Genomic DNA, 17,580 nt, shown 5'->3' with positions numbered 1-17,580 from the left:
AACGGTTGTCCAGATACTTCACTCTGGGCCACAAATGTCGACCTCACGGTGGCACTGGGGGAAAAGTGAAGAGGATCACCACAGTCAGTAGGATTCATCCTCTGGGGACCAGGGATGAATGTCTGGACTGCAATTTCCTTGCAATCCATCCAACAGTCGTTGAGATATTTAAGTCTGGGCCAAAGTGGTGTACCGACCCACGCTGCCATCCGTACAGCCATGCAGCTATGGTGGCAGAAAACGGAGTGAAAGTTGTAGAGTTGAGGCCTTGACATTTACATCTGGGTTTTGCTACTGCCGAAACGACTGATTCTGTCGCTTCTCTGAGGACAGTCTCCATTGACGGTTCACTGAAATGTCTCCAATGCCGCGGCACGAGTGCTTGTCTCGTCTGATTTTGTATCACCCTTTTCTTTCCTTTGTCTTTTTACCGATCCTTAACGCTGCGCGCACGAGTGATGTCCTGCATTTGAAATGTCTGGATGTGGTCAAGCGATTGGAAGACACGTCTGGAGGTCAGTGTGCACGAATGCTTTAACTGGCCCCGGAGGCCGCGGCCCACCTTTTTCACAGTTTCCGTAGTGTAGTGGTTATCACGTTCGCCTCACACGCGAAAGGTCCCCGGTTCGAAACCGGGCGGAAACACTTCTTTGTGTTCACACGGAGTAACTGAATCAAACTGTGCTGTCTCATATTAGCAGTGAGAAGGACGTGTAGACTTAAAGTTTGGTGCTCCAATGTCAGCGGAGAACTTGGTTATGTCTTATTCTGTGTCGCTTTTGTTTGTTTTCAAACCATCCTCGACGTTGCCCAAAAGCAAGGACGACCTCCTGTATTTGAAATGTTTGGATATGCTCAAGCAATTGAAGACATGTCGGGGGGGGGGGGTCAAGTGCTTTGAGCCACCCGCGTGAACGGTGCCAAGCTTTTCACAGTTTCCGTAGTGTAGTGGTTATCACGTTCGCCTAACACGCGAAAGGTCCCCGGTTCGAAACCGGGCGGAAACACTCCTCTGTTTATGCTCACTCTGAGTCGTGAATAAAATCAAACGACGGAGATTCAGTCCAGCAGCACACTGGGCGGTATGCAGCGCCGCGTCAAACCATAGAAAACCGCATGGAGCTAACGGAGGCACGAGGGATAAAGGAGTCACCGACATAGTCATGTCGGCTGGGCAGAAAGCATGACTGGAAGCGGTTTCCAGTCATGCTTTCTGCCCAGCCGATTTTCTCATTTCTGCACGGGAACGCGGCAGGCCCATGTCCTGGCCGTATCGCTCTGTTGGACAGGAGGAGGAGCACGCATGGTGCTGCTGGTGTATTGCTTTTGTCTGGCCCGGTGAACAATCGGCAGCTGGCAGAAAAGTCAACTCTCCCCGTCGGGGAATCGAACCCCGGTCTTCCGCGTGACAGGCGGAGATACTGTCCACTATACTAACGAGGACGGCTGCACCACTCTCGGCACGTCAGCGGGCCGGTGGGGCGGTTCCCACCTTTACGGGGAACGCTCCAGCGGTCATCCAGATGTTTGAACGGAGAAGTCGCATGTCAACCTCATGGTGGCGCCAGGGGAGAAGGCAAAGGATCGCCGAAGCCATCGGAACGCATCGCTCGGGAGCCACGAATGTCTGTACCAAATTTTGGGCCAACCCATCGAGCAGGTGTTCACATATATCACAAGTGAAATCCTCAGCTTCTGCTGGCGCTGGAGAAAACGTCAGAGGGTGACCAAAGTGCTTAGAACGCATCCTGTGGGGACCGTGAAGCTCTGTCCCAACTCTCACGGCAATCCATCTAACGGTTGTCCAGATACTTCACTCTGGGCCACAAATGTCGACCTCACGGTGGCACTGGGGGAAAAGTGAAGAGGATCACCACAGTCAGTAGGATTCATCCTCTGGGGACCAGGGATGAATGTCTGGACTGCAATTTCCTTGCAATCCATCCAACAGTCGTTGAGATATTTAAGTCTGGGCCAAAGTGGTGTACCGACCCACGCTGCCATCCGTACAGCCATGCAGCTATGGTGGCAGAAAACGGAGTGAAAGTTGTAGAGTTGAGGCCTTGACATTTACATCTGGGTTTTGCTACTGCCGAAACGACTGATTCTGTCGCTTCTCTGAGGACAGTCTCCATTGACGGTTCACTGAAATGTCTCCAATGCCGCGGCACGAGTGCTTGTCTCGTCTGATTTTGTATCACCCTTTTCTTTCCTTTGTCTTTTTACCGATCCTTAACGCTGCGCGCACGAGTGATGTCCTGCATTTGAAATGTCTGGATGTGGTCAAGCGATTGGAAGACACGTCTGGAGGTCAGTGTGCACGAATGCTTTAACTGGCCCCGGAGGCCGCGGCCCACCTTTTTCACAGTTTCCGTAGTGTAGTGGTTATCACGTTCGCCACACACGCGAAAGGTCCCCGGTTCGAAACCGGGCGGAAACACTTCTTTGTGTTCACACGGAGTAACTGAATCAAACTGTGCTGTCTCATATTAGCAGTGAGAAGGACGCGTAGACTTAAAGTTTGGTGCTCCAATGTCAGCGGAGAAATTGGTTATGTCTTATTCTGTGTCGCTTTTGTTTTTTTTTCAAACCATCCTCGACGTTGCCCAAAAGCAAGGACGACCTCCTGTATTTGAAATGTTTGGATATGCTCAAGCAATTGAAGACATGTCGGGGGGGGGGTCAAGTGCTTTGAGCCACCCACGTGAACGGTGCCAAGCTTTTCATAGTTTCCGTAGTGTAGTGGTTATCACGTTCGCCTAACACGCGAAAGGTCCCCGGTTCGAAACCGGGCGGAAACACTCCTCTGTTTATGCTCACTCTGAGTCGTGAATAAAATCAAACGACGGAGATTCAGTCCAGCAGCACACTGGGCGGTATGCAGCGCCGCGTCAAACCATAGAAAACCGCATGGAGCTAACGGAGGCACGAGGGATAAAGGAGTCACCGTCATAGTCATGTCTAATAACCGCTTCCAGTCATGCTTTCTGCCCAGCCGATTTTCTCATTTCTGCACGGGAACGCGGCAGGCCCATGTCCTGGCCGTATCGCTCTGTTGGACAGGAGGAGGAGCACGCATGGTGCTGCTGGTGTATTGCTTTTGTCTGGCCCGGTGAACAATCGGCAGCTGGCAGAAAAGTCAACTCTCCCCGTCGGGGAATCGAACCCCGGTCTTCCGCGTGACAGGCGGAGATACTGTCCACTATACTAACGAGGACGGCTGCACCACTCTCGGCACGTCAGCGGGCCGGTGGGGCGGTTCCCACCTTTACGGGGAACGCTCCAGCGGTCATCCAGATGTTTGAACGGAGAAGTCGCATGTCAACCTCATGGTGGCGCCAGGGGAGAAGGCAAAGGATCGCCGAAGCCATCGGAACGCATCGCTCGGGAGCCACGAATGTCTGTACCAAATTTTGGGCCAACCCATCGAGCAGGTGTTCACATATATCACAAGTGAAATCCTCAGCTTCTGCTGGCGCTGGAGAAAACGTCAGAGGGTGACCAAAGTGCTTAGAACGCATCCTGTGGGGACCGTGAAGCTCTGTCCCAACTCTCACGGCAATCCATCTAACGGTTGTCCAGATACTTCACTCTGGGCCACAAATGTCGACCTCACGGTGGCACTGGGGGAAAAGTGAAGAGGATCACCACAGTCAGTAGGATTCATCCTCTGGGGACCAGGGATGAATGTCTGGACTGCAATTTCCTTGCAATCCATCCAACAGTCGTTGAGATATTTAAGTCTGGGCCAAAGTGGTGTACCGACCCACGCTGCCATCCGTACAGCCATGCAGCTATGGTGGCAGAAAACGGAGTGAAAGTTGTAGAGTTGAGGCCTTGACATTTACATCTGGGTTTTGCTACTGCCGAAACGACTGATTCTGTCGCTTCTCTGAGGACAGTCTCCATTGACGGTTCACTGAAATGTCTCCAATGCCGCGGCACGAGTGCTTGTCTCGTCTGATTTTGTATCACCCTTTTCTTTCCTTTGTCTTTTTACCGATCCTTAACGCTGCGCGCACGAGTGATGTCCTGCATTTGAAATGTCTGGATGTGGTCAAGCGATTGGAAGACACGTCTGGAGGTCAGTGTGCACGAATGCTTTAACTGGCCCCGGAGGCCGCGGCCCACCTTTTTCACAGTTTCCGTAGTGTAGTGGTTATCACGTTCGCCTCACACGCGAAAGGTCCCCGGTTCGAAACCGGGCGGAAACACTTCTTTGTGTTCACACGGAGTAACTGAATCAAACTGTGCTGTCTCATATTAGCAGTGAGAAGGACGCGTAGACTTAAAGTTTGGTGCTCCAATGTCAGCGGAGAACTTGGTTATGTCTTATTCTGTGTCGCTTTTGTTTGTTTTCAAACCATCCTCGACGTTGCCCAAAAGCAAGGACGACCTCCTGTATTTGAAATGTTTGGATATGCTCAAGCAATTGAAGACATGTCGGGGGGGGGGGGGGGGGGGGGTCAAGTGCTTTGAGCCACCCGCGTGAACGGTGCCAAGCTTTTCACAGTTTCCGTAGTGTAGTGGTTATCACGTTCGCCTAACACGCGAAAGGTCCCCGGTTCGAAACCGGGCGGAAACACTCCTCTGTTTATGCTCACTCTGAGTCGTGAATAAAATCAAACGACGGAGATTCACACCAGCAGCACACTGGGCGGTATGCAGCGCCGCGTCAAACCATAGAAAACCGCATGGAGCTAACGGAGGCACGAGGGATAAAGGAGTCACCGTCATAGTCATGTCTAATAACCGCTTCCAGTCATGCTTTCTGCCCAGCCGATTTTCTCATTTCTGCACGGGAACGCGGCAGGCCCATGTCCTGGCCGTATCGCTCTGTTGGACAGGAGGAGGAGCACGCATGGTGCTGCTGGTGTATTGCTTTTGTCTGGCCCGGTGAACAATCGGCAGCTGGCAGAAAAGTCAACTCTCCCCGTCGGGGAATCGAACCCCGGTCTTCCGCGTGACAGGCGGAGATACTGTCCACTATACTAACGAGGACGGCTGCACCACTCTCGGCACGTCAGCGGGCCGGTGGGGCGGTTCCCACCTTTACGGGGAACGCTCCAGCGGTCATCCAGATGTTTGAACGGAGAAGTCGCATGTCAACCTCATGGTGGCGCCAGGGGAGAAGGCAAAGGATCGCCGAAGCCATCGGAACGCATCGCTCGGGAGCCACGAATGTCTGTACCAAATTTTGGGCCAACCCATCGAGCAGGTGTTCACATATATCACAAGTGAAATCCTCAGCTTCTGCTGGCGCTGGAGAAAACGTCAGAGGGTGACCAAAGTGCTTAGAACGCATCCTGTGGGGACCGTGAAGCTCTGTCCCAACTCTCACGGCAATCCATCTAACGGTTGTCCAGATACTTCACTCTGGGCCACAAATGTCGACCTCACGGTGGCACTGGGGGAAAAGTGAAGAGGATCACCACAGTCAGTAGGATTCATCCTCTGGGGACCAGGGATGAATGTCTGGACTGCAATTTCCTTGCAATCCATCCAACAGTCGTTGAGATATTTAAGTCTGGGCCAAAGTGGTGTACCGACCCACGCTGCCATCCGTACAGCCATGCAGCTATGGTGGCAGAAAACGGAGTGAAAGTTGTAGAGTTGAGGCCTTGACATTTACATCTGGGTTTTGCTACTGCCGAAACGACTGATTCTGTCGCTTCTCTGAGGACAGTCTCCATTGACGGTTCACTGAAATGTCTCCAATGCCGCGGCACGAGTGCTTGTCTCGTCTGATTTTGTATCACCCTTTTCTTTCCTTTGTCTTTTTACCGATCCTTAACGCTGCGCGCACGAGTGATGTCCTGCATTTGAAATGTCTGGATGTGGTCAAGCGATTGGAAGACACGTCTGGAGGTCAGTGTGCACGAATGCTTTAACTGGCCCCGGAGGCCGCGGCCCACCTTTTTCACAGTTTCCGTAGTGTAGTGGTTATCACGTTCGCCTCACACGCGAAAGGTCCCCGGTTCGAAACCGGGCGGAAACACTTCTTTGTGTTCACACGGAGTAACTGAATCAAACTGTGCTGTCTCATATTAGCAGTGAGAAGGACGTGTAGACTTAAAGTTTGGTGCTCCAATGTCAGCGGAGAACTTGGTTATGTCTTATTCTGTGTCGCTTTTGTTTGTTTTCAAACCATCCTCGACGTTGCCCAAAAGCAAGGACGACCTCCTGTATTTGAAATGTTTGGATATGCTCAAGCAATTGAAGACATGTCGGGGGGGGGGGGTCAAGTGCTTTGAGCCACCCGCGTGAACGGTGCCAAGCTTTTCACAGTTTCCGTAGTGTAGTGGTTATCACGTTCGCCTAACACGCGAAAGGTCCCCGGTTCGAAACCGGGCGGAAACACTCCTCTGTTTATGCTCACTCTGAGTCGTGAATAAAATCAAACGACGGAGATTCAGTCCAGCAGCACACTGGGCGGTATGCAGCGCCGCGTCAAACCATAGAAAACCGCATGGAGCTAACGGAGGCACGAGGGATAAAGGAGTCACCGACATAGTCATGTCGGCTGGGCAGAAAGCATGACTGGAAGCGGTTTCCAGTCATGCTTTCTGCCCAGCCGATTTTCTCATTTCTGCACGGGAACGCGGCAGGCCCATGTCCTGGCCGTATCGCTCTGTTGGACAGGAGGAGGAGCACGCATGGTGCTGCTGGTGTATTGCTTTTGTCTGGCCCGGTGAACAATCGGCAGCTGGCAGAAAAGTCAACTCTCCCCGTCGGGGAATCGAACCCCGGTCTTCCGCGTGACAGGCGGAGATACTGTCCACTATACTAACGAGGACGGCTGCACCACTCTCGGCACGTCAGCGGGCCGGTGGGGCGGTTCCCACCTTTACGGGGAACGCTCCAGCGGTCATCCAGATGTTTGAACGGAGAAGTCGCATGTCAACCTCATGGTGGCGCCAGGGGAGAAGGCAAAGGATCGCCGAAGCCATCGGAACGCATCGCTCGGGAGCCACGAATGTCTGTACCAAATTTTGGGCCAACCCATCGAGCAGGTGTTCACATATATCACAAGTGAAATCCTCAGCTTCTGCTGGCGCTGGAGAAAACGTCAGAGGGTGACCAAAGTGCTTAGAACGCATCCTGTGGGGACCGTGAAGCTCTGTCCCAACTCTCACGGCAATCCATCTAACGGTTGTCCAGATACTTCACTCTGGGCCACAAATGTCGACCTCACGGTGGCACTGGGGGAAAAGTGAAGAGGATCACCACAGTCAGTAGGATTCATCCTCTGGGGACCAGGGATGAATGTCTGGACTGCAATTTCCTTGCAATCCATCCAACAGTCGTTGAGATATTTAAGTCTGGGCCAAAGTGGTGTACCGACCCACGCTGCCATCCGTACAGCCATGCAGCTATGGTGGCAGAAAACGGAGTGAAAGTTGTAGAGTTGAGGCCTTGACATTTACATCTGGGTTTTGCTACTGCCGAAACGACTGATTCTGTCGCTTCTCTGAGGACAGTCTCCATTGACGGTTCACTGAAATGTCTCCAATGCCGCGGCACGAGTGCTTGTCTCGTCTGATTTTGTATCACCCTTTTCTTTCCTTTGTCTTTTTACCGATCCTTAACGCTGCGCGCACGAGTGATGTCCTGCATTTGAAATGTCTGGATGTGGTCAAGCGATTGGAAGACACGTCTGGAGGTCAGTGTGCACGAATGCTTTAACTGGCCCCGGAGGCCGCGGCCCACCTTTTTCACAGTTTCCGTAGTGTAGTGGTTATCACGTTCGCCTCACACGCGAAAGGTCCCCGGTTCGAAACCGGGCGGAAACACTTCTTTGTGTTCACACGGAGTAACTGAATCAAACTGTGCTGTCTCATATTAGCAGTGAGAAGGACGTGTAGACTTAAAGTTTGGTGCTCCAATGTCAGCGGAGAACTTGGTTATGTCTTATTCTGTGTCGCTTTTGTTTGTTTTCAAACCATCCTCGACGTTGCCCAAAAGCAAGGACGACCTCCTGTATTTGAAATGTTTGGATATGCTCAAGCAATTGAAGACATGTCGGGGGGGGGGGGTCAAGTGCTTTGAGCCACCCGCGTGAACGGTGCCAAGCTTTTCACAGTTTCCGTAGTGTAGTGGTTATCACGTTCGCCTAACACGCGAAAGGTCCCCGGTTCGAAACCGGGCGGAAACACTCCTCTGTTTATGCTCACTCTGAGTCGTGAATAAAATCAAACGACGGAGATTCAGTCCAGCAGCACACTGGGCGGTATGCAGCGCCGCGTCAAACCATAGAAAACCGCATGGAGCTAACGGAGGCACGAGGGATAAAGGAGTCACCGACATAGTCATGTCGGCTGGGCAGAAAGCATGACTGGAAGCGGTTTCCAGTCATGCTTTCTGCCCAGCCGATTTTCTCATTTCTGCACGGGAACGCGGCAGGCCCATGTCCTGGCCGTATCGCTCTGTTGGACAGGAGGAGGAGCACGCATGGTGCTGCTGGTGTATTGCTTTTGTCTGGCCCGGTGAACAATCGGCAGCTGGCAGAAAAGTCAACTCTCCCCGTCGGGGAATCGAACCCCGGTCTTCCGCGTGACAGGCGGAGATACTGTCCACTATACTAACGAGGACGGCTGCACCACTCTCGGCACGTCAGCGGGCCGGTGGGGCGGTTCCCACCTTTACGGGGAACGCTCCAGCGGTCATCCAGATGTTTGAACGGAGAAGTCGCATGTCAACCTCATGGTGGCGCCAGGGGAGAAGGCAAAGGATCGCCGAAGCCATCGGAACGCATCGCTCGGGAGCCACGAATGTCTCTACCAAATTTTGGGCCAACCCATCGAGCAGGTGTTCACATATATCACAAGTGAAATCCTCAGCTTCTGCTGGCGCTGGAGAAAACGTCAGAGGGTGACCAAAGTGCTTAGAACGCATCCTGTGGGGACCGTGAAGCTCTGTCCCAACTCTCACGGCAATCCATCTAACGGTTGTCCAGATACTTCACTCTGGGCCACAAATGTCGACCTCACGGTGGCACTGGGGGAAAAGTGAAGAGGATCACCACAGTCAGTAGGATTCATCCTCTGGGGACCAGGGATGAATGTCTGGACTGCAATTTCCTTGCAATCCATCCAACAGTCGTTGAGATATTTAAGTCTGGGCCAAAGTGGTGTACCGACCCACGCTGCCATCCGTACAGCCATGCAGCTATCGTGGCAGAAAACGGAGTGAAAGTTGTAGAGTTGAGGCCTTGACATTTACATCTGGGTTTTGCTACTGACGAAACGACTGATTCTGTCGCTTCTCTGAGGACAGTCTCCATTGACGGTTCACTGAAATGTCTCCAATGCCGCGGCACGAGTGCTTGTCTCGTCTGATTTTGTATCACCCTTTTCTTTCCTTTGTCTTTTTACCGATCCTTAACGCTGCGCGCACGAGTGATGTCCTGCATTTGAAATGTCTGGATGTGGTCAAGCGATTGGAAGACACGTCTGGAGGTCAGTGTGCGCAAATGCTTTAACTGGCCCCGGAGGCCGCGGCCCACCTTTTTCACAGTTTCCGTAGTGTAGTGGTTATCACGTTCGCCTCACACGCGAAAGGTCCCCGGTTCGAAACCGGGCGGAAACACTTATTTGTGTTCACACGGAGTAACTGAATCAAACTGTGCTGTCTCATATTAGCAGTGAGAAGGACGCGTAGACTTAAAGTTTGGTGCTCCAATGTCAGCGGAGAACTTGGTTATGTCTTATTCTGTGTCGCTTTTGTTTGTTTTCAAACCATCCTCGACGTTGCCCAAAAGCAAGGACGACCTCCTGTATTTGAAATGTTTGGATATGCTCAAGCAATTGAAGACATGTCGGGGGGGGGGGTCAAGTGCTTTGAGCCACCCGCGTGAACGGTGCCAAGCTTTTCACAGTTTCCGTAGTGTAGTGGTTATCACGTTCGCCTAACACGCGAAAGGTCCCCGGTTCGAAACCGGGCGGAAACACTCCTCTGTTTATGCTCACTCTGAGTCGTGAATAAAATCAAACGACGGAGATTCAGTCCAGCAGCACACTGGGCGGTATGCAGCGCCGCGTCAAACCATAGAAAACCGCATGGAGCTAACGGAGGCACGAGGGATAAAGGAGTCACCGTCATAGTCATAGTCATGTCTAATAACCGCTTCCAGTCATGCTTTCTGCCCAGCGGATTTTCTCATTTCTGCACGGGAACGCGGCAGGCCCATGTCCTGGCCGTATCGCTCTGTTGGACAGGAGGAGGAGCACGCATGGTGCTGCTGGTGTATTGCTTTTGTCTGGCCCGGTGAACAATCGGCAGCTGGCAGAAAAGTCAACTCTCCCCGTCGGGGAATCGAACCCCGGTCTTCCGCGTGACAGGCGGAGATACTGTCCACTATACTAACGAGGACGGCTGCACCACTCTCGGCACGTCAGCGGGCCGGTGGGGCGGTTCCCACCTTTACGGGGAACGCTCCAGCGGTCATCCAGATGTTTGAACGGAGAAGTCGCATGTCAACCTCATGGTGGCGCCAGGGGAGAAGGCAAAGGATCGCCGAAGCCATCGGAACGCATCGCTCGGGAGCCACGAATGTCTGTACCAAATTTTGGGCCAACCCATCGAGCAGGTGTTCACATATATCACAAGTGAAATCCTCAGCTTCTGCTGGCGCTGGAGAAAACGTCAGAGGGTGACCAAAGTGCTTAGAACGCATCCTGTGGGGACCGTGAAGCTCTGTCCCAACTCTCACGGCAATCCATCTAACGGTTGTCCAGATACTTCACTCTGGGCCACAAATGTCGACCTCACGGTGGCACTGGGGGAAAAGTGAAGAGGATCACCACAGTCAGTAGGATTCATCCTCTGGGGACCAGGGATGAATGTCTGGACTGCAATTTCCTTGCAATCCATCCAACAGTCGTTGAGATATTTAAGTCTGGGCCAAAGTGGTGTACCGACCCACGCTGCCATCCGTACAGCCATGCAGCTATGGTGGCAGAAAACGGAGTGAAAGTTGTAGAGTTGAGGCCTTGACATTTACATCTGGGTTTTGCTACTGCCGAAACGACTGATTCTGTCGCTTCTCTGAGGACAGTCTCCATTGACGGTTCACTGAAATGTCTCCAATGCCGCGGCACGAGTGCTTGTCTCGTCTGATTTTGTATCACCCTTTTCTTTCCTTTGTCTTTTTACCGATCCTTAACGCTGCGCGCACGAGTGATGTCCTGCATTTGAAATGTCTGGATGTGGTCAAGCGATTGGAAGACACGTCTGGAGGTCAGTGTGCACGAATGCTTTAACTGGCCCCGGAGGCCGCGGCCCACCTTTTTCACAGTTTCCGTAGTGTAGTGGTTATCACGTTCGCCTCACACGCGAAAGGTCCCCGGTTCGAAACCGGGCGGAAACACTTCTTTGTGTTCACACGGAGTAACTGAATCAAACTGTGCTGTCTCATATTAGCAGTGAGAAGGACGCGTAGACTTAAAGTTTGGTGCTCCAATGTCAGCGGAGAACTTGGTTATGTCTTATTCTGTGTCGCTTTTGTTTGTTTTCAAACCATCCTCGACGTTGCCCAAAAGCAAGGACGACCTCCTGTATTTGAAATGTTTGGATATGCTCAAGCAATTGAAGACATGTCCGGGGGGGGGGGGGGGGGGTCAAGTGCTTTGAGCCACCCGCGTGAACGGTGCCAAGCTTTCCACAGTTTCCGTAGTGTAGTGGTTATCACGTTCGCCTAACACGCGAAAGGTCCCCGGTTCGAAACCGGGCGGAAACACTCCTCTGTTTATGCTCACTCTGAGTCGTGAATAAAATCAAACGACGGAGATTCACACCAGCAGCACACTGGGCGGTATGCAGCGCCGCGTCAAACCATAGAAAACCGCATGGAGCTAACGGAGGCACGAGGGATAAAGGAGTCACCGTCATAGTCATGTCTAATAACCGCTTCCAGTCATGCTTTCTGCCCAGCCGATTTTCTCATTTCTGCACGGGAACGCGGCAGGCCCATGTCCTGGCCGTATCGCTCTGTTGGACAGGAGGAGGAGCACGCATGGTGCTGCTGGTGTATTGCTTTTGTCTGGCCCGGTGAACAATCGGCAGCTGGCAGAAAAGTCAACTCTCCCCGTCGGGGAATCGAACCCCGGTCTTCCGCGTGACAGGCGGAGATACTGTCCACTATACTAACGAGGACGGCTGCACCACTCTCGGCACGTCAGCGGGCCGGTGGGGCGGTTCCCACCTTTACGGGGAACGCTCCAGCGGTCATCCAGATGTTTGAACGGAGAAGTCGCATGTCAACCTCATGGTGGCGCCAGGGGAGAAGGCAAAGGATCGCCGAAGCCATCGGAACGCATCGCTCGGGAGCCACGAATGTCTGTACCAAATTTTGGGCCAACCCATCGAGCAGGTGTTCACATATATCACAAGTGAAATCCTCAGCTTCTGCTGGCGCTGGAGAAAACGTCAGAGGGTGACCAAAGTGCTTAGAACGCATCCTGTGGGGACCGTGAAGCTCTGTCCCAACTCTCACGGCAATCCATCTAACGGTTGTCCAGATACTTCACTCTGGGCCACAAATGTCGACCTCACGGTGGCACTGGGGGAAAAGTGAAGAGGATCACCACAGTCAGTAGGATTCATCCTCTGGGGACCAGGGATGAATGTCTGGACTGCAATTTCCTTGCAATCCATCCAACAGTCGTTGAGATATTTAAGTCTGGGCCAAAGTGGTGTACCGACCCACGCTGCCATCCGTACAGCCATGCAGCTATGGTGGCAGAAAACGGAGTGAAAGTTGTAGAGTTGAGGCCTTGACATTTACATCTGGGTTTTGCTACTGCCGAAACGACTGATTCTGTCGCTTCTCTGAGGACAGTCTCCATTGACGGTTCACTGAAATGTCTCCAATGCCGCGGCACGAGTGCTTGTCTCGTCTGATTTTGTATCACCCTTTTCTTTCCTTTGTCTTTTTACCGATCCTTAACGCTGCGCGCACGAGTGATGTCCTGCATTTGAAATGTCTGGATGTGGTCAAGCGATTGGAAGACACGTCTGGAGGTCAGTGTGCACGAATGCTTTAACTGGCCCCGGAGGCCGCGGCCCACCTTTTTCACAGTTTCCGTAGTGTAGTGGTTATCACGTTCGCCTCACACGCGAAAGGTCCCCGGTTCGAAACCGGGCGGAAACACTTCTTTGTGTTCACACGGAGTAACTGAATCAAACTGTGCTGTCTCATATTAGCAGTGAGAAGGACGCGTAGACTTAAAGTTTGGTGCTCCAATGTCAGCGGAGAACTTGGTTATGTCTTATTCTGTGTCGCTTTTGTTTGTTTTCAAACCATCCTCGACGTTGCCCAAAAGCAAGGACGACCTCCTGTATTTGAAATGTTTGGATATGCTCAAGCAATTGAAGACATGTCGGGGGGGGGGGGTCAAGTGCTTTGAGCCACCCGCGTGAACGGTGCCAAGCTTTTCACAGTTTCCGTAGTGTAGTGGTTATCACGTTCGCCTAACACGCGAAAGGTCCCCGGTTCGAAACCGGGCGGAAACACTCCTCTGTTTATGCTCACTCTGAGTCGTGAATAAAATCAAACGACGGAGATTCAGTCCAGCAGCACACTGGGCGGTATGCAGCGCCGCGTCAAACCATAGAAAACCGCATGGAGCTAACGGAGGCACGAGGGATAAAGGAGTCACCGTCATAGTCATGTCTAATAACCGCTTCCAGTCATGCTTTCTGCCCAGCCGATTTTCTCATTTCTGCACGGGAACGCGGCAGGCCCATGTCCTGGCCGTATCGCTCTGTTGGACAGGAGGAGGAGCACGCATGGTGCTGCTGGTGTATTGCTTTTGTCTGGCCCGGTGAACAATCGGCAGCTGGCAGAAAAGTCAACTCTCCCCGTCGGGGAATCGAACCCCGGTCTTCCGCGTGACAGGCGGAGATACTGTCCACTATACTAACGAGGACGGCTGCACCACTCTCGGCACGTCAGCGGGCCGGTGGGGCGGTTCCCACCTTTACGGGGAACGCTCCAGCGGTCATCCAGATGTTTGAACGGAGAAGTCGCATGTCAACCTCATGGTGGCGCCAGGGGAGAAGGCAAAGGATCGCCGAAGCCATCGGAACGCATCGCTCGGGAGCCACGAATGTCTCTACCAAATTTTGGGCCAACCCATCGAGCAGGTGTTCACATATATCACAAGTGAAATCCTCAGCTTCTGCTGGCGCTGGAGAAAACGTCAGAGGGTGACCAAAGTGCTTAGAACGCATCCTGTGGGGACCGTGAAGCTCTGTCCCAACTCTCACGGCAATCCATCTAACGGTTGTCCAGATACTTCACTCTGGGCCACAAATGTCGACCTCACGGTGGCACTGGGGGAAAAGTGAAGAGGATCACCACAGTCAGTAGGATTCATCCTCTGGGGACCAGGGATGAATGTCTGGACTGCAATTTCCTTGCAATCCATCCAACAGTCGTTGAGATATTTAAGTCTGGGCCAAAGTGGTGTACCGACCCACGCTGCCATCCGTACAGCCATGCAGCTATGGTGGCAGAAAACGGAGTGAAAGTTGTAGAGTTGAGGCCTTGACATTTACATCTGGGTTTTGCTACTGCCGAAACGACTGATTCTGTCGCTTCTCTGAGGACAGTCTCCATTGACGGTTCACTGAAATGTCTCCAATGCCGCGGCACGAGTGCTTGTCTCGTCTGATTTTGTATCACCCTTTTCTTTCCTTTGTCTTTTTACCGATCCTTAACGCTGCGCGCACGAGTGATGTCCTGCATTTGAAATGTCTGGATGTGGTCAAGCGATTGGAAGACACGTCTGGAGGTCAGTGTGCACGAATGCTTTAACTGGCCCGGGAGGCCGCGGCCCACCTTTTTCACAGTTTCCGTAGTGTAGTGGTTATCACGTTCGCCTCACACGCGAAAGGTCCCCGGTTCGAAACCGGGCGGAAACACTTCTTTGTGTTCACACGGAGTAACTGAATCAAACTGTGCTGTCTCATATTAGCAGTGAGAAGGACGCGTAGACTTAAAGTTTGGTGCTCCAATGTCAGCGGAGAACTTGGTTATGTCTTATTCTGTGTCGCTTTTGTTTGTTTTCAAACCATCCTCGACGTTGCCCAAAAGCAAGGACAACCTCCTGTATTTGAAATGTTTGGATATGCTCAAGCAATTGAAGACATGTCGGGGGGGGGGTCAAGTGCTTTGAGCCACCCGCGTGAACAGTGCCAAGCTTTTCACAGTTTCCGTAGTGTAGTGGTTATCACGTTCGCCTAACACGCGAAAGGTCCCCGGTTCGAAACCGGGCGGAAACACTCCTCTGTTTATGCTCACTCTGAGTCGTGAATAAAATCAAACGACGGAGATTCAGTCCAGCAGCACACTGGGCGGTATGCAGCGCCGCGTCAAACCATAGAAAACCGCATGGAGCTAACGGAGGCACGAGGGATAAAGGAGTCACCGTCATAGTCATGTCGGCTGGGCAGAAAGCATGACTGGAAGCGGTTTCCAGTCATGCTTTCTGTCCAGCCGATTTTCTCATTTCTGCACGGGAACGCGGCAGGCCCATGTCCTGGCCGTATCGCTCTGTTGGACAGGAGGAGGAGCACGCATGGTGCTGCTGGTGTATTGCTTTTGTCTGGCCCGGTGAACAATCGGCAGCTGGCAGAAAAGTCAACTCTCCCCGTCGGGGAATCGAACCCCGGTCTTCCGCGTGACAGGCGGAGATACTGTCCACTATACTAACGAGGACGGCTGCACCACTCTCGGCACGTCAGCGGGCCGGTGGGGCGGTTCCCACCTTTACGGGGAACGCTCCAGCGGTCATCCAGATGTTTGAACGGAGAAGTCGCATGTCAACCTCATGGTGGCGCCAGGGGAGAAGGCAAAGGATCGCCGAAGCCATCGGAACGCATCGCTCGGGAGCCACGAATGTCTGTACCAAATTTTGGGCCAACCCATCGAGCAGGTGTTCACATATATCACAAGTGAAATCCTCAGCTTCTGCTGGCGCTGGAGAAAACGTCAGAGGGTGACCAAAGTGCTTAGAACGCATCCTGTGGGGACCGTGAAGCTCTGTCCCAACTCTCACGGCAATCCATCTAACGGTTGTCCAGATACTTCACTCTGGGCCACAAATGTCGACCTCATGGTGGCACTGGGGGAAAAGTGAAGAGGATCACCACAGTCAGTAGGATTCATCCTCTGGGGACCAGGGATGAATGTCTGGACTGCAATTTCCTTGCAATCCATCCAACAGTCGTTGAGATATTTAAGTCTGGGCCAAAGTGGTGTACCGACCCACGCTGCCATCCGTACAGCCATGCAGCTATGGTGGCAGAAAACGGAGTGAAAGTTGTAGAGTTGAGGCCTTGACATTTACATCTGGGTTTTGCTACTGCCGAAACGACTGATTCTGTCGCTTCTCTGAGGACAGTCTCCATTGACGGTTCACTGAAATGTCTCCAATGCCGCGGCACGAGTGCTTGTCTCGTCTGATTTTGTATCACCCTTTTCTTTCCTTTGTCTTTTTACCAATCCTTAACGCTGCGCGCACGAGTGATGTCCTGCATTTGAAATGTCTGGATGTGGTCAAGCGATTGGAAGACACGTCTGGAGGTCAGTGTGCGCGAATGCTTTAACTGGCCCCGGAGGCCGCGGCCCACCTTTTTCACAGTTTCCGTAGTGTAGTGGTTATCACGTTCGCCTCACACGCGAAAGGTCCCCGGTTCGAAACCGGGCGGAAACACTTCTTTGTGTTCACACGGAGTAACTGAATCAAACTGTGCTGTCTCATATTAGCAGTGAGAAGGACGCGTAGACTTAAAGTTTGGTGCTCCAATGTCAGCGGAGAACTTGGTTATGTCTTATTCTGTGTCGCTTTTGTTTGTTTTCAAACCATCCTCGACGTTGCCCAAAAGCAAGGACGACCTCCTGTATTTGAAATGTTTGGATATGCTCAAGCAATTGAAGACATGTCGGGGGGGGGGGTCAAGTGCTTTGAGCCACCCGCGTGAACGGTGCCAAGCTTTTCACAGTTTCCGTAGTGTAGTGGTTATCACGTTCGCCTAACACGCGAAAGGTCCCCGGTTCGAAACCGGGCGGAAACACTCCTCTGTTTATGCTCACTCTGAGTCGTGAATAAAATCAAACGACGGAGATTCAGTCCAGCAGCACACTGGGCGGTATGCAGCGCCGCGTCAAACCATAGAAAACCGCATGGAGCTAACGGAGGCACGAGGGATAAAGGAGTCACCGTCATAGTCATGTCTAATAACCGCTTCCAGTCATGCTTTCTGCCCAGCCGATTTTCTCATTTCTGCACGGGAACGCGGCAGGCCCATGTCCTGGCCGTATCGCTCTGTTGGACAGGAGGAGGAGCACGCATGGTGCTGCTGGTGTATTGCTTTTGTCTGGCCCGGTGAACAATCGGCAGCTGGCAGAAAAGTCAACTCTCCCCGTCGGGGAATCGAACCCCGGTCTTCCGCGTGACAGGCGGAGATACTGTCCACTATACTAACGAGGACGGCTGCACCACTCTCGGCACGTCAGCGGGCCGGTGGGGCGGTTCCCACCTTTACGGGGAACGCTCCAGCGGTCATCCAGATGTT

The 17,580-nt window shown here is 52.7% G+C and overlaps 30 non-coding genes across 30 annotated transcripts; 20 read left to right on the top strand and 10 right to left on the bottom strand.

Annotated features, from left to right (window-relative positions):
* The first annotated feature begins 572 nt into the window (after window positions 1-572).
* trnav-cac lies at window positions 573-645 on the top strand. The gene has a single exon. It is a non-coding gene; the product is annotated as a tRNA-Val (tRNA).
* A 289-nt stretch (window positions 646-934) lies between these two features.
* trnav-aac lies at window positions 935-1,007 on the top strand. The gene has a single exon. It is a non-coding gene; the product is annotated as a tRNA-Val (tRNA).
* A 364-nt stretch (window positions 1,008-1,371) lies between these two features.
* On the bottom strand, window positions 1,372-1,443 carry trnad-guc. Its single transcript has one exon. It is a non-coding gene; the product is annotated as a tRNA-Asp (tRNA).
* Window positions 1,444-2,367: 924 nt separating this feature from the next.
* On the top strand, window positions 2,368-2,440 carry trnav-cac. The gene has a single exon. It is a non-coding gene; the product is annotated as a tRNA-Val (tRNA).
* A 288-nt stretch (window positions 2,441-2,728) lies between these two features.
* trnav-aac lies at window positions 2,729-2,801 on the top strand. The gene has a single exon. It is a non-coding gene; the product is annotated as a tRNA-Val (tRNA).
* A 344-nt stretch (window positions 2,802-3,145) lies between these two features.
* Window positions 3,146-3,217, bottom strand: trnad-guc. The gene has a single exon. It is a non-coding gene; the product is annotated as a tRNA-Asp (tRNA).
* A 924-nt stretch (window positions 3,218-4,141) lies between these two features.
* trnav-cac lies at window positions 4,142-4,214 on the top strand. The gene has a single exon. It is a non-coding gene; the product is annotated as a tRNA-Val (tRNA).
* Window positions 4,215-4,512: 298 nt separating this feature from the next.
* Window positions 4,513-4,585, top strand: trnav-aac. The gene has a single exon. It is a non-coding gene; the product is annotated as a tRNA-Val (tRNA).
* Window positions 4,586-4,929: 344 nt separating this feature from the next.
* Window positions 4,930-5,001, bottom strand: trnad-guc. Its single transcript has one exon. It is a non-coding gene; the product is annotated as a tRNA-Asp (tRNA).
* Window positions 5,002-5,925: 924 nt separating this feature from the next.
* On the top strand, window positions 5,926-5,998 carry trnav-cac. Its single transcript has one exon. It is a non-coding gene; the product is annotated as a tRNA-Val (tRNA).
* Window positions 5,999-6,287: 289 nt separating this feature from the next.
* trnav-aac lies at window positions 6,288-6,360 on the top strand. Its single transcript has one exon. It is a non-coding gene; the product is annotated as a tRNA-Val (tRNA).
* Window positions 6,361-6,724: 364 nt separating this feature from the next.
* On the bottom strand, window positions 6,725-6,796 carry trnad-guc. Its single transcript has one exon. It is a non-coding gene; the product is annotated as a tRNA-Asp (tRNA).
* A 924-nt stretch (window positions 6,797-7,720) lies between these two features.
* On the top strand, window positions 7,721-7,793 carry trnav-cac. The gene has a single exon. It is a non-coding gene; the product is annotated as a tRNA-Val (tRNA).
* A 289-nt stretch (window positions 7,794-8,082) lies between these two features.
* On the top strand, window positions 8,083-8,155 carry trnav-aac. Its single transcript has one exon. It is a non-coding gene; the product is annotated as a tRNA-Val (tRNA).
* Window positions 8,156-8,519: 364 nt separating this feature from the next.
* Window positions 8,520-8,591, bottom strand: trnad-guc. The gene has a single exon. It is a non-coding gene; the product is annotated as a tRNA-Asp (tRNA).
* Window positions 8,592-9,515: 924 nt separating this feature from the next.
* trnav-cac lies at window positions 9,516-9,588 on the top strand. The gene has a single exon. It is a non-coding gene; the product is annotated as a tRNA-Val (tRNA).
* A 288-nt stretch (window positions 9,589-9,876) lies between these two features.
* trnav-aac lies at window positions 9,877-9,949 on the top strand. The gene has a single exon. It is a non-coding gene; the product is annotated as a tRNA-Val (tRNA).
* A 350-nt stretch (window positions 9,950-10,299) lies between these two features.
* On the bottom strand, window positions 10,300-10,371 carry trnad-guc. The gene has a single exon. It is a non-coding gene; the product is annotated as a tRNA-Asp (tRNA).
* Window positions 10,372-11,295: 924 nt separating this feature from the next.
* On the top strand, window positions 11,296-11,368 carry trnav-cac. The gene has a single exon. It is a non-coding gene; the product is annotated as a tRNA-Val (tRNA).
* A 296-nt stretch (window positions 11,369-11,664) lies between these two features.
* Window positions 11,665-11,737, top strand: trnav-aac. The gene has a single exon. It is a non-coding gene; the product is annotated as a tRNA-Val (tRNA).
* A 344-nt stretch (window positions 11,738-12,081) lies between these two features.
* trnad-guc lies at window positions 12,082-12,153 on the bottom strand. The gene has a single exon. It is a non-coding gene; the product is annotated as a tRNA-Asp (tRNA).
* Window positions 12,154-13,077: 924 nt separating this feature from the next.
* trnav-cac lies at window positions 13,078-13,150 on the top strand. Its single transcript has one exon. It is a non-coding gene; the product is annotated as a tRNA-Val (tRNA).
* A 289-nt stretch (window positions 13,151-13,439) lies between these two features.
* On the top strand, window positions 13,440-13,512 carry trnav-aac. Its single transcript has one exon. It is a non-coding gene; the product is annotated as a tRNA-Val (tRNA).
* Window positions 13,513-13,856: 344 nt separating this feature from the next.
* trnad-guc lies at window positions 13,857-13,928 on the bottom strand. The gene has a single exon. It is a non-coding gene; the product is annotated as a tRNA-Asp (tRNA).
* Window positions 13,929-14,852: 924 nt separating this feature from the next.
* On the top strand, window positions 14,853-14,925 carry trnav-cac. The gene has a single exon. It is a non-coding gene; the product is annotated as a tRNA-Val (tRNA).
* A 287-nt stretch (window positions 14,926-15,212) lies between these two features.
* Window positions 15,213-15,285, top strand: trnav-aac. Its single transcript has one exon. It is a non-coding gene; the product is annotated as a tRNA-Val (tRNA).
* A 364-nt stretch (window positions 15,286-15,649) lies between these two features.
* On the bottom strand, window positions 15,650-15,721 carry trnad-guc. Its single transcript has one exon. It is a non-coding gene; the product is annotated as a tRNA-Asp (tRNA).
* Window positions 15,722-16,645: 924 nt separating this feature from the next.
* Window positions 16,646-16,718, top strand: trnav-cac. The gene has a single exon. It is a non-coding gene; the product is annotated as a tRNA-Val (tRNA).
* Window positions 16,719-17,006: 288 nt separating this feature from the next.
* Window positions 17,007-17,079, top strand: trnav-aac. Its single transcript has one exon. It is a non-coding gene; the product is annotated as a tRNA-Val (tRNA).
* Window positions 17,080-17,423: 344 nt separating this feature from the next.
* Window positions 17,424-17,495, bottom strand: trnad-guc. Its single transcript has one exon. It is a non-coding gene; the product is annotated as a tRNA-Asp (tRNA).
* Between the last annotated feature and the right edge of the window lie 85 nt (window positions 17,496-17,580).

The sequence above is a fragment of the Thunnus maccoyii genome, chromosome 17 (assembly GCF_910596095.1).
Source record: "Thunnus maccoyii chromosome 17, fThuMac1.1, whole genome shotgun sequence".
In the NCBI taxonomy this organism is placed as follows: domain Eukaryota; kingdom Metazoa; phylum Chordata; class Actinopteri; order Scombriformes; family Scombridae; genus Thunnus; species Thunnus maccoyii.
This window is presented reverse-complemented; position numbering and strand designations above follow the sequence as displayed.